The sequence below is a fragment of the Oryctolagus cuniculus genome, chromosome 6, assembly GCF_051225735.1.
Source record: "Oryctolagus cuniculus isolate XC-2025 breed Fujian yellow rabbit chromosome 6, ASM5122573v1, whole genome shotgun sequence".
Lineage (NCBI taxonomy): Eukaryota > Metazoa > Chordata > Mammalia > Lagomorpha > Leporidae > Oryctolagus > Oryctolagus cuniculus.
In genome coordinates this window covers 127,017,872-127,029,760 of record NC_142872.1, presented here as the reverse complement: position 1 = coordinate 127,029,760, position 11,889 = coordinate 127,017,872, and the positions used below count along the sequence as shown (strand labels likewise).

General features: G+C 53.5%; 1 long non-coding RNA gene across 1 annotated transcript; it reads left to right on the top strand.

The window, feature by feature from the left end:
- Positions 1-2,194: 2,194 nt before the first annotated feature.
- On the top strand, positions 2,195-6,464 carry LOC149126290 (uncharacterized). The gene is made up of 2 exons (XR_016236543.1): positions 2,195-2,334; positions 2,428-6,464. It is a non-coding gene; the product is annotated as an uncharacterized LOC149126290 (long non-coding RNA).
- The last annotated feature ends 5,425 nt before the right edge of the window (positions 6,465-11,889 follow it).

Genomic DNA, 11,889 nt, shown 5'->3' with positions numbered 1-11,889 from the left:
CCGAGGGCCAGTGCCTGGGAGTGGGACAGGTACGGGGGCATTGGCATCCACACGTCCCCGGGCTCCAGAGCGTAGGCAGCCTCCTTTCTGCCCTTCCAGAGGCCCCACGAGGAACCTGTCATCCCGCTGTGTGCACCTGTCACCGCCACACACCCTCGGCCACAGTCACTTGCGCACACACACACAAACACACACGCAATGACACTTGCACTCACAGTGCTCACACACACTCACACGCACACTCAAGCCCTTTCCCGTGTGACCATAACTGGGGTTAAGTGGACCCAAACAGGGAAACTTGGAAGGGAAAGATTCCTCCGTCAGCCCCCAGCTCTCAGAAACACAGCCTCCGCTCCAGACACAGGAGAAGGATGACATGGAGGGATCTGAGGACAGCCTTGGGTCCCTGAGGCGACAGAATTCTGAAACAAACAAAAAAACCCATTTATTTATTTATAGCTAAAGGCAACTGAAGCATTGGGTCGCACTTCCACCATTTGACAGCTCACAAAGCTGAAATGACCTGCCCCTAGTGATGCACCTCATAAGTGGCCTGGCCAGGACTTGAACCCAGGTCTCACGGACTCCTGACTCCCAAACCTGGGTGCTCTTCCCCTCTTGAAGGATGCCCACCCATTCTTACTCAGCCACACACACAAGATGCGGGGGTTTGTACACACACACAAACCCCCCTCATCTCTTAGCTGGGCTCTTGACATTCAAGTCTCTCCCTGGAGGCCCAGCACTGTGGCATAGTGGGTTAAGCTGCCACCTTCAATGCCGGCTTCCCATAGGAACGCAAGTTTAACTTCCAGTTTCTCCACTTCCAGTCCAGCTCCCTGCTAATGTGCCTGGGAAAGCAGCGGAAGATGGCCCAAGTGCTTAGACCCCTGCATCCATGTGGGAGACCAGGATGAAGCTCCTGGCTCCTGCCCTTAGCCTGGCCCACCTCCAGCTGTTGCAGTCATTTGGAGAGTGAACCAGTGAATAGAAAATCTCTCTCTCTCTTTCTCTCTCTCCCTCTCCTCTCTCTCTCCTTCTCTCTCTATAACTCTGACTTTCAAATACACAAAACTTTAATTTAAAAAATGATCCTCTCTCTGGGCTGGACAGATGCATGGATGGTGGTCAACCACTTATCAAAGGACATTCGCATTTCCAAAGCTTCAGGGCCGCTTTCCTGAATTCTGACCTCAGATTTAGCCAGCACTGTCCACATGCGAGAGGAGACAATGCTTGGCACCTCATTGTTCCAAGGAAAGACCCTTACAAAGCTGCAGGGAAGACGGGAAATACAGCTGTGTGCTGGGGAGGCCCGCACCTGGCCTCTCCAGAAATGGGTCTGGAAGTCTACCCTCAAAGCCGTGCTGTGAAAGCAAGCAGGGAGGCTGTGTGACCATGACCCCATGACCCCCAGGCACTGGGCGAGCCTGCCAGCTGGGGAGCCAGGGGGAGGGGCTGGAAGTTCCCTGGGGAGGCTCCCTGGAGTGGGGTGGGTTGTTTTGCGGGAGGAGGATTGGGTGAGAGGGGTACTTTTGCTGGGCCTGGGAAGAAGAAGAATCTATGAATAGAGGAAAGGGGGAGAGGGGCCAGAACACGAGGACCTGGGGGCGTGGCGGAGGAGCTGGGTTTTACCTGCCATGCAGCAAGAATCCCTGCCGCTCTGATGGGAGCGTGGGAGGCGGCAGTAACAGGATGGCAGAGGAACTTCGGTGTGGGGAGCAACCCGGACTGGACTGAGTTACTGGAATTAAGACTTATTCTATGCATCTGCTCTCCCACAATATGGCGCTGGGAGAGGAGAAAACAGCTTCTACGCAGCTGCCTCTTGCCAACCTGAGTGATGACCTCCAGGAGCTGATCCTGCTCCTGATTGGAGGAGAGCAGCGTACTCGGCATGTGGGCAGCCGAGTTGGGATTGGTGGAGGAGGACTACATAGGAGGAGAGAGACGGCCTGCACCAGGAACATCTGAGGGAACACCTGTGCAGCCCCCGAGAGAGCCGGCCGGCGGTGTGCTGCTCCCCTGCGGAAGTGGGGAAAGTGGCCAGGGGGAACCGCCCTTCCACGGAGGTGGAAGGGACGGCAGCCAACCCGGGAAGAACCAGCAGCAAACCCGGGGAGGGCCGAGCAGACAAAAGAACAGCGCAGGGTCCTGTGTCGTTCCTCCACGAAGAGGGGGAGCGACACTTCGGGAAAGCAGGCTGGCGGCTGTACCCAGGACAGGCGTGGGGGAGGCTCAAGGCCAGGGGATGCAGCAAGAGGACATTATAGGCAGGCACACAGGGAGGACAGAAGCCAGATCGCTTGGTGGCCAAAGGCTGAGGCTTTGCTGGTGGGTTCCACGTGGGGGTGAAGGGGAAAAAGTTGGGTGTCATTCCAGGCATGCCCACCCCTCCACTCATCCCCTCTTCTCCGTCCCCACCAGCCGTGCGTGTCTTCAGCTCCCTGCTCCAGCAGTGGCGTTCCAGCTGGCTCCTCCCTTTCTATGATGCGGTTGCGCAGTGGGTTCCTGCCGTTGTCAGCTCAGACCCCCCGGGCATCTCAGCCAGTGGCCGCCATGCCTTCACACGCCTGCCCTCCCCTGCCGGGCGGCTGCCTGCCTCCCCGCCTTGCCTGACCACAGCCAGCTGTCCTTGGAGATCCTGGCCACAAGGATGCAGCAGTCACAACTCCACACCTGCAGAACACACTCCCGTGTAGCCTTGCAGCTCAGCTGACTCACAGGTGCTGCAGACTCAACATGTCCCAAACCAAACCCTTAATTCTCTCTCTGGCACCTGAACCAGCCTGCCCTTCCTCTAGGCAAATGGCACCCGCCCCAGGAAATCCAGTAGGCACCCTGCTTCCTCTCTTCTCCACTTCACACCTCTCCATACAAACCATCTTTTTGTCTTGTACCTGCCCAGTCCTTCCCAGCTTTGCTGCTCCTACTGGCATTCAAACCACCATCATCTCTGGCCTGGATGCTGAGGCAGCTTCTTAACCATGCCCAGGGTTTCCACCGTTCCCTGGTCACCCACGCCCAGGCTAAGGGTCTTGGTATTCTTTTGAATTTTTAATCTTATCCCTCTTCTGAGGGAGTGATGTGTTTATGTGGAATAAAATTCAGATGGTGGTAAGAGTCCAACATTCAGGGTTTATAAAGAACTTGGACGACTCAACAACAAAAAGCCCAACTCAACTCTGAGAAGTTGGCCAACAGAACTTGCACAGATATTTCTCCAAGGAAGACAGGCAGATGTACAGGAAGCACAAGAAAACATGCTCAGTGCCCCTCATCATCTAAGTCAAAACCACAATGAGATACCACCTTGCACCCATTAGGATGGATACAATAAAAACACAAACAGAAACTGTGGGACAAGTGTTGTAGCATAGTGTGTCCCATGTCAGAGAGCCAGCTGGAGTCCTGCTGCTCCACTTCCTATCCAGCTCTCTGCTAGTGCACCTGGGAAAGCAGCGGAAGATGGCTCACGTACTTGGGCCCCTACACCCACATGGGAACCTGGCTGAAGCTCCACACCCCAGGCTTCAGCCTGGACCAGCTCCAGCTGTTTTGCAGCTATTTGGGGGAGTGAACTAACGAATGGAAGGTTTCTTCCTCTCTGTCTCTGTTTCTCGCTCGCTCTGTCACTCTGCCTTTAAAATTCCCAAGTTTTGGCAAAGATGTGGAGAAATTTGAACTTTGTGCACCATTCGTCAGAATGAAAACTGAGGCAGCCACCTTGGAAACTGGTTAGGCAATCTGCAAATAACTCAGCACGAAACCGCCATTTGACTAAGCAACGCTACTCCCAGGTGTACACCCAAAAGAACTGAGCGTGATTAGTCAAACAAATACACGTACACATACATTCATAGCTGTGTGAATCACAATAGCCAAAGAGTGGAAACCAGCCAAATGTCTGTCAACAGATGAATGGATAAGAAAATTGTGGTACAGTCACACAATGGAAGACTATTCAGCCATAACTAGGAATGAAGACCTGATAGGTGGCTGCTGTGTGGATGACCTGTGAAAGCTTTGTGCTAACTGAAGACGCCTGTGGCACAGCAGGTGTCTACAGCTTGGGACAGCTGCATCCCACAGCTGAGTGCAGGCTGGAGAGCTGGCTACTCTGCACTTCCAGGCCAGCTCCCTGCTGACATGCTGGGGAGGCAGCAGAGGACGCCTCAAGTACTTGGGTTCCTGCACTCACGTGGGAGACCTAGATGGGATTCCTGGCTCCTGGCTTCAGCTTGACCCAGCCCTGGCTGTTGCAGGCATTTGGTGAGTGAACCATCCAGACCAGGCAACTCTATAGAGATGGACAGATTGATGGCTGCCGCTGGCATGGGTGGGGAGGAAGGGAGGGAATGGGGAGCAAAGGGTTTCCTTTTAGGGTGATGAAATATTTTGGAACTAGACAGAGGTGGCCCTTGTATGCCACCATCAATGCACTAAATGCCACTGAATTGAAAATGAAAAAGTGGTAGTGCAGAGGAGTGGGCAGAGAAGAGCCCACCTCCATCTCTGTCCTCCAGCCGCTCGGTTCCTCAGGGTGGCCATTGCTGCAGCAGGTTCTTCCCATCCTTCCAGAAATTTCCATGCATCTAAAGCTGTTGCATCCAAGGAGGTGCCCAGCTCAGGCCTGTCTTGGGGAGACACCCGCCGAGCTGACAGCCTCTGGCCACTGCACTTTGGGGCCCATCGCGGCAGCCAGGCTGAGGCCACGCTGCTCCCAGCTGCAGGATCTGAGCAGGTGCAGTTCAGCCTGACGCAGACTCTGCGCTGATGCCCTCCTGGCTGCCCGGCCGTCTAAAGCTCGTCTACCCCATCTTCCTTCCTTCCTTGTGCCTCTCCTTTTCCAAGGGCCTGGCCAGCGCTGTGGTCTCAAAGCTCCTCCTCTGCTCCCCCTTTATCCCCTACACCAGAGTCCCCAGTGAATACTCTACATCTACATTTACACACGCACATGCACCTGCACACACATGCATGCACACACACACGCACATGCACACACAGAGACACACACGCACACACAATCAGCTCTCTACATCGATGGGCTCCACATCCAAGGAGTCAACCTATGAAGTCTCAAAATTCTTGGGAGAAAACTAAGCATGCCCTGAACACGGACAGACTTCTTTCTCGTCCTCATCCCTAAGTAATGTAGTATGACAATGATTTACAGAGTGCATTGTGTTAGGTGTTGCACATCACCTAAGTATATGGAAGGCTGTGTGCAGGTTATAGGTGAATGCTGAGCCATTTTGTGCAAGCGACATGAACATCCCCCAATGTTGGCATCTGTGGGAGTCCTGTAACCAATATCCCACACCACAGTGTGGGGGCCGGAGCTGTGGTGTAGACAGAGCCTCCGCCTGCGGTACGCCGGCATCCATATGGGTGCCGATTCGAGTTCCGACTGCTCCACTTTTGATCCAGCTCTCTGCTGTGGCCTGGGAAAGCAGTGGAAGATGGCCCACATCCTTGGGCCCCTGTACCCACATGGGAGACCCGGAAGAGGCTCCTGGCTCCTGGTTTCAGATTGGTTCAGCTTGGTAGTTGCGGCCATCTGCGGAGTAAACCAGTGGATAGATCTCTCTCTCTCTTTCTCTCTCTCTCTCTCTGACTCTGCCTTTCAAATAAATAAATTAATTAAAAAAATGCACAGATTTCAAAAATGTCTACACCTAAAATTTTCGAGTTCCCCATGTTATGTCTGAGATGGACCCTTGTCGGTACACGGAGAACTCTCAGTCCCTACAGCTGCACAGTAGTACCTTGTGTAGACAACCAGCATTTACTCACCCAAACCCTTCTTTGTGCATGTGTTGGATTTGGTCCCTCACTTAGAGCCTTTCCAGCCTTTTGTCATTTTCAACAATGCTGCTGGGAATAACTGTGTGTGTATTGATTTTCACATACATATAAGTAGAATAAATTCATGCGGGCAACCACAGGGTCAAAGGGCAGGCACGTTTCTATTCTGGTGCATAGGTGCATCTCCCCTAAGGGTCTACACCACTTTGTATTCCCATCAGCAACGTATGAGCCTCTGTTTTCCACAACTTCACACACTCTGTGTGATTTCACACTTTCCTGTTAGCTAGTGCAATGGTCAAGGAGAATGATTGCTTTTGAAACAGGAAGAAAATCATGTCTTTCTCTCGCTTAAAACTCTTCCATGGCTTTTCATAACGTGTGCTGCAGGCTGGCCCAGCAGGCCCTGCACGGGGTGGCCCACGTGCACTGCTCACCCAGCGCAGCCCTCAGCCTCCCTGCTGAATGTCTGGCATTTTCCTCCAGCAGACCAGGATCGTTCTCATCTCAGGGCCTGTGCCCAGCTAGTTCCTGCCGCCTTGGAATCAGTGTCACCTCTAGGGAGAGCGCCCGTCGCCCACCGTGTCAAGCTGACTTCTTTGCCTTCCCAATTGCACACTGCCGAGTGCCGTCATATCATTTCTCAAAATTAGAAATTGCTTGTATGTTTACTTTTCTCCATCCCCACTTAGATTTTCTAAAGTGTATTTCTCTATTTATTTGAGAAACAGAGAGAAGGAGCTTCCATCTACTGGTTCACTCTCCAAATGCCCTCAAAGTCCAGGGCTGGGCCAGGGCAAAGCCAGGAGCCCAGAGGAACTCAGTCCAGGTCTTCCACATTGGTGGCAGGAACCCACTGGAGCTGTCATTGCTGCCTCCTGGGGTCATCTGCACTCGCAGGAAGCTGGAATCAGGAGCTGCAGTTGGGTATGGAACCCCAGTACCCCAACACGGGGTGGGGGTGTCCCAGGCAGCATTTAACTGCCAGGCCAAACGCTTGCCTGTTCCGCACTACAGCTTCCATTTCAGTGTCTAGCTTATCTTGGGTGCTCATAAGAACTTGTTAAAAAAAATAAAAAAGGACTTGTTCAAAGAAGTATGAATAGGGCTGGCGCTGTGGCTCACTTGGTTAATCCCCCGCCTGCGGCGCTGGCACATCAGGTTCTAGTCCCAGTCGGGGTGCAGGATTCTGTCCCAGTTGCTCCTCTTCCAGTCCAGCTCTCTGCTGTGGCCCGGCAGTGCAGTGGAGGATGGCCCAAGTGCTTGGGCCCTGCACCCACATGGGAGACCAGGAGGAAGCACCTGGCTCCTGGCTTCAGATCGGCGCAGCGCACCAGCCGTGGCAGCCATCTGGGGGGTGAACCAACGGAAGGAAGACCTTTCTCTCTGTCTCTCTCTCTCACCGTCTATAACTCTACCTGTCAAATAAATAATAATAATAATAATAATAATAATAAAAGAAGTATGAGTAAATAAATGAATACTCTCGCTGGACTTCCCACGGCATCAGGCTGTCCCCATATTCTCTTCAACCCCATTGTCTGTTTATAAATCCCAGTGATTTTAGAGCTAGAAGGAACCTTTATCCCGCAGGTGGCTGTGTTACCCAGCTGTTTTCAGTCAGCTAATATACTTCGGGATCCTTCTTGAAGGGAACATGTGACTCACAGGCAGGTCACACCTGTCGCAGGTGTGTCTACGGGAGCAGATTAGAGGCTTCTCAAAGATTTCCTGTAACTGTCAAAGCAGATGTCAGGCTGCAGCAGGCTGTAGCAGGCTCTGTCGGGGAAAGGGCTCTGGCCTCAGATGAGCTAATGAGTTTTCAAGGGGCTGGTGCTGTGGCGTAGTGGGTAAAGCCGCTGCCTGCAGTGCCGGTATCCCATATGGGCACTGGTTCAAGTCCTGGCTGCCTCACTTCTGATCCAGCTCCCTGCTAATGCACCTGGGAGGGAAAGCAATTAAATATGGTGCAAGTCCTTGGGCCCCTGTACCCTCGTGGGAGACCCAGAGAAAGCTTCTGGCTTCAGATCAACGCAGCTCTGGCTGTTTTGGCCATTTGGGGAGTGAACCAGCAGTTGGAAGACCTCTTTCTCTCTCTACCTCTGCATCTCTGTAATTCTGCCTTTCAAATAAATAAATAAATAAATCTTTTTTTTAAAGCGTTTTTGGGGCTGGCTCTGTGACGCAGTAGATTAATCCTCCGCCTGCTGCGCCAGCATCCCATATGGGCGCTGGTTCTAGTCCCAGCTGCTCCTCATCTGATCCAGCTCTCTGCTAATGGCCTGGGAAAGCAGTGGAAGATGGCCCATTTGGCTCCCTGCACCCACGTGTGAAGCCCGGAGGAGGATCCTGGCTCCTGGCTCCTGGCTCCTGGCTCCTGGCTTGGATCGGCCCAGCTCCGGCTGCTGTGGCCATTTGGGGAGTGAACCAGCTGATGGAAAACCTTTCTCTGTCTCTCCCTCTCGTTGTCTGTAAGTCTACCTCTCAAATAAATAAATAAAATCTTAAAAAGAGAGAGAGAAAGTTTTCAAGTGAACGTACTGCGTTGTACAGAATTTTAAGCCACAGTCAAAGCAGTACGTGAATGGGAAAAACCCAAGGCCGAACTCCACAGAAAGCAGAGACCTGCCTCCAGGTCTGTACGCTGACGTGCTAAGCTCCGGGCCTCGGCATGTGGGCTATTCGGGGCTACTGCTCGTCCAGATGCAGTCAGTTAAGCTGGGCTCATAGTGAGGTAGGATCCAACTGGTACCCCTGTGAAACGGGAGATCTGGGCCCAGACACACACAGGGAGGCCACCATGTGGGGCGGAGACGCACATCTTCAAGACAAGGAAGGCCAAGCGTGAGCTGCAAGCCTGCAGAAGCCAGGGCAGAATACGGCACAGATCCTCAACCCTGCCCTTGATCATGAACTACTGGCCTCTGATACTGGGACAATAAACGTCTGATGCTCAAGTCACCCAGTTGCTAGGGCCACCCTAGCAACTGCTACAACCAGCAGCCGACTGGCACAGCTGCATTCTGCCTGCCAAAGTTAAACCGGGGCCCTTGGCCATCTGGATAAACTCAATCACAGCTGTTTCCTCGTGTGCACGGTGGGAGGAACGCAGAGCTCGGGGCGGGGGGTGGGGTGCTGGACATGGGCCTCTGTGGCTTCCGTGGAAGGTGAGAAGGCTGGACCAGGCAATCTCTCAGCTCCACCCCACAGCACTACTCGAGGGCTCTGCTACCCCCGCACCCTCTCTCCCCTGGGCATGGCTGTGACCAAAAAGTCTCTGCACGGCTTCAGGACGCCAGGTGGAAGAGGTCTCCTCCAGCACTTTGGCGGAGCCGCGGAGACACCTGGCTGTTGGGCTTCAGCACCTGTGCCCTGAGTGATCTCCCTTCCTATCCTTTCTTGCCAACAGAAAAATACGAGGGCATTCAGCTGTCACAGTGACAAAGGCACAGGTTTTGGACAAGGGGCTGGTGTTGTGGCATAGTGGGTTATACTGCTGCCCCCGATGCCAGAATCCCCTGTGGGCACCAGTTCATGTCCCAGCTGTTCCACATCTGATCCAGTTCCCTGCTAATGGCCTGGGAAAAGCAGTAGAGGATGGTGCAAATGCCTGAGCCCCTGCACCCACGTGGGAGACCCAGAAGAAGCTTCTGCCTCTCGGCTTTGGCGTGGCCCAGCCCTGGGCCATTGCAGCCATCTATGGGGTAAACCAGCAGATGGAAGATTCATTCTTCCTCTTTTTCTTTCTCTCTGTAAATCTTTCAAATAAATAATAAATAAATAAATAAATCTTTTTTTTTTTTTTTTAGTTCTCTCTTTGCCAGCTCTTCAGATCTGTCTCCTTATCTCTAGGAGTCGTACATCACAATGGTGTGCCTTGGGAGCCATTGTCAACTCCTATCCTGGGCATCTGGAGCATTTCAATCAAGACTCACTCTCCATGTTAGAGCGTTTTCTTGTATTGTTTCTTTGATAATTTCCTTTCCACTGTTTTTTCTGTTCTCTCTTTCTAGAAGTATCGATTGGATGTTGGATCTCCTAAATTACTCCTGCCCCTTTCATTTTTCCTGCTAACATTCTTTGTTTTACTTTCAGGGAAATTTCCTTAACTTTATCTTCCAATAGTGCTGGAGCAATTTTGAAACTTTGGCTCGCAGATCATTAGCTTCCAGCCACTCTCTTTTTTCCGGACTTGTTCAATTTTCCTAATGCACTACGGATGTATCATCTTCTCTTGTTCCTCTAAGGGGATTAATTATAACTTACTTTCCATTTCTCCTGCTTGTTCACTATTTGTTTCCTTCATAGATCGCTTTGTCTTCCTCTCTCCTGTTGCGTTGGACACTTTGCTCAGTGAAGATCTTTGCCTGCCACTCGACTTTAAGGAGACGGTGCAAAGCTGGTTGGAATTTCTATGTACGTGGGTGGAATTTGTTCCAGAGTGATCAGCAGATGGACAGTGGGCTTTGACACTAGGAACATCTAACCCTCAGTATACACCAGTCTTTCCTCTTGGAGTAGATCAGGTTCCACAGGAACGGGTCGTTCAGCTTCTTGCACTAGCTGGGGGAAGGGACAGGGGAGAGAGCTCACCTGGTGTGCACACTGTCACCCCAACCTCCCTCTGTACCTGATGTCGCTAGCATAGTCTCCCTGCTTCCGTTCCTGTAGAAGGGAGCAGGGTTTGGAATCTGCAAGTCTCTCTCTCTGTAGTAAATCCTTCTAAATAACCCCTCCTCTCAACAGCCCCTCCCCGCCCCCGCCTGGGACGCCCTCACTCTCGGGTCCTCTGTGTGCAGGCCCCGCCTTCCTCCCTTGCACAGCCCTGAGTGAGTGCCCCAATTCTGAGACTTGGCTCCATGGGCCACAGCAACCTGCTGCCCTGACGCAGGCCACGCCCGGCCCTAGCCCTCATAATTCCTTCACTTCCCACAATCCTCACAGGCTGTGGTTCGGAATCTCCCGGGGGCGATGAGACTCTTGCCAGGAGTCCGAAAATTGCTCTGCCTGCCATCTTGAACTCCCACCAGCCTTTAAGTCAGCACTGGGGAAGTGCCGCCCTCAAGTCGGCGGACACGCGTGGAGCGTCTCCAAGGGCTCTGAACTCCATGATAGCAGCAGGAAACGTTTTTGGTACCTACGATGTGCACATTGCATAAATGATCTTGAATCCTTCCCACTACCTGCAACGTCATTGTTCTATACACGTTATACAGATAAGGAGCCCCAGCAAGGCTAAATACTTTGTCCCAGTTCATCCCTGTGATGCCTGACTGCCAGGGTGCTGTCTGGCCCCACGTTGCCTCTGGCAACCCAAACCTCCCCCACCCACCTCCAGTCCCTCCAGTGGGTGGGCCTTAATCACACCCCTGGCTAGTCCAGCATGGGCAGGTGCACCCTTTGAGTGGGTCTTGTCCTCTGTGCTTAAGGTGGATCCCGGGCTGGGCCTGGACTCCTCAGTTGCAGCTGTGAGCTGATTTCCAAAACAGCCCGTTCAGGTGGAAGATTAATGAGGCCCCCTCCCCCTGCTCTGACTCCTGCTGATGGTGGCACCGAGCAGAGCAAGCGTAGCCATGGTGACGGCGGCAGGCAGCTGACAGCCAGGAAGAAGGAAGAGTGGAAGTGGGGACAGGTGGAGAGAACTGACCGGGCCCTCCTGCCAGGATGAATGGAGCTCCAGGACAGAGTTCCTGGGGGGGGCCGTGCGGGGAGGCCTTGCCCCCCTGCTCCCCAGGAGGCTGGGTGGCTGCCCTGCCACCCACCTGCCTGCCGGCCTCCTCCGCTGACTCACCACGCAGGTGCGTGACTCATGGCGCCTGGGCGGAGCTCCTGGGGAGGCCTTCTGCTGCGGGCTCGGGAGGGTGTGTGCAGCTTTGGGGGATGCAGGTGCAGGGCCCACCCTCCTGCCTTGTGGCCCTGCCCCCTGCCTGCAGCTTCACTGGCTTGATGGCTGGGCCTGGGGTTGTCCCTGGCCCCGGACACTGCTTGCCAGAAGGGGCAGAGCGGCCCCAGGCTCGTCACTCATACCGGGCCGGATGAGCTGACGGATATCCTTGTCCAACCCCTCTACCACAGGCTTCT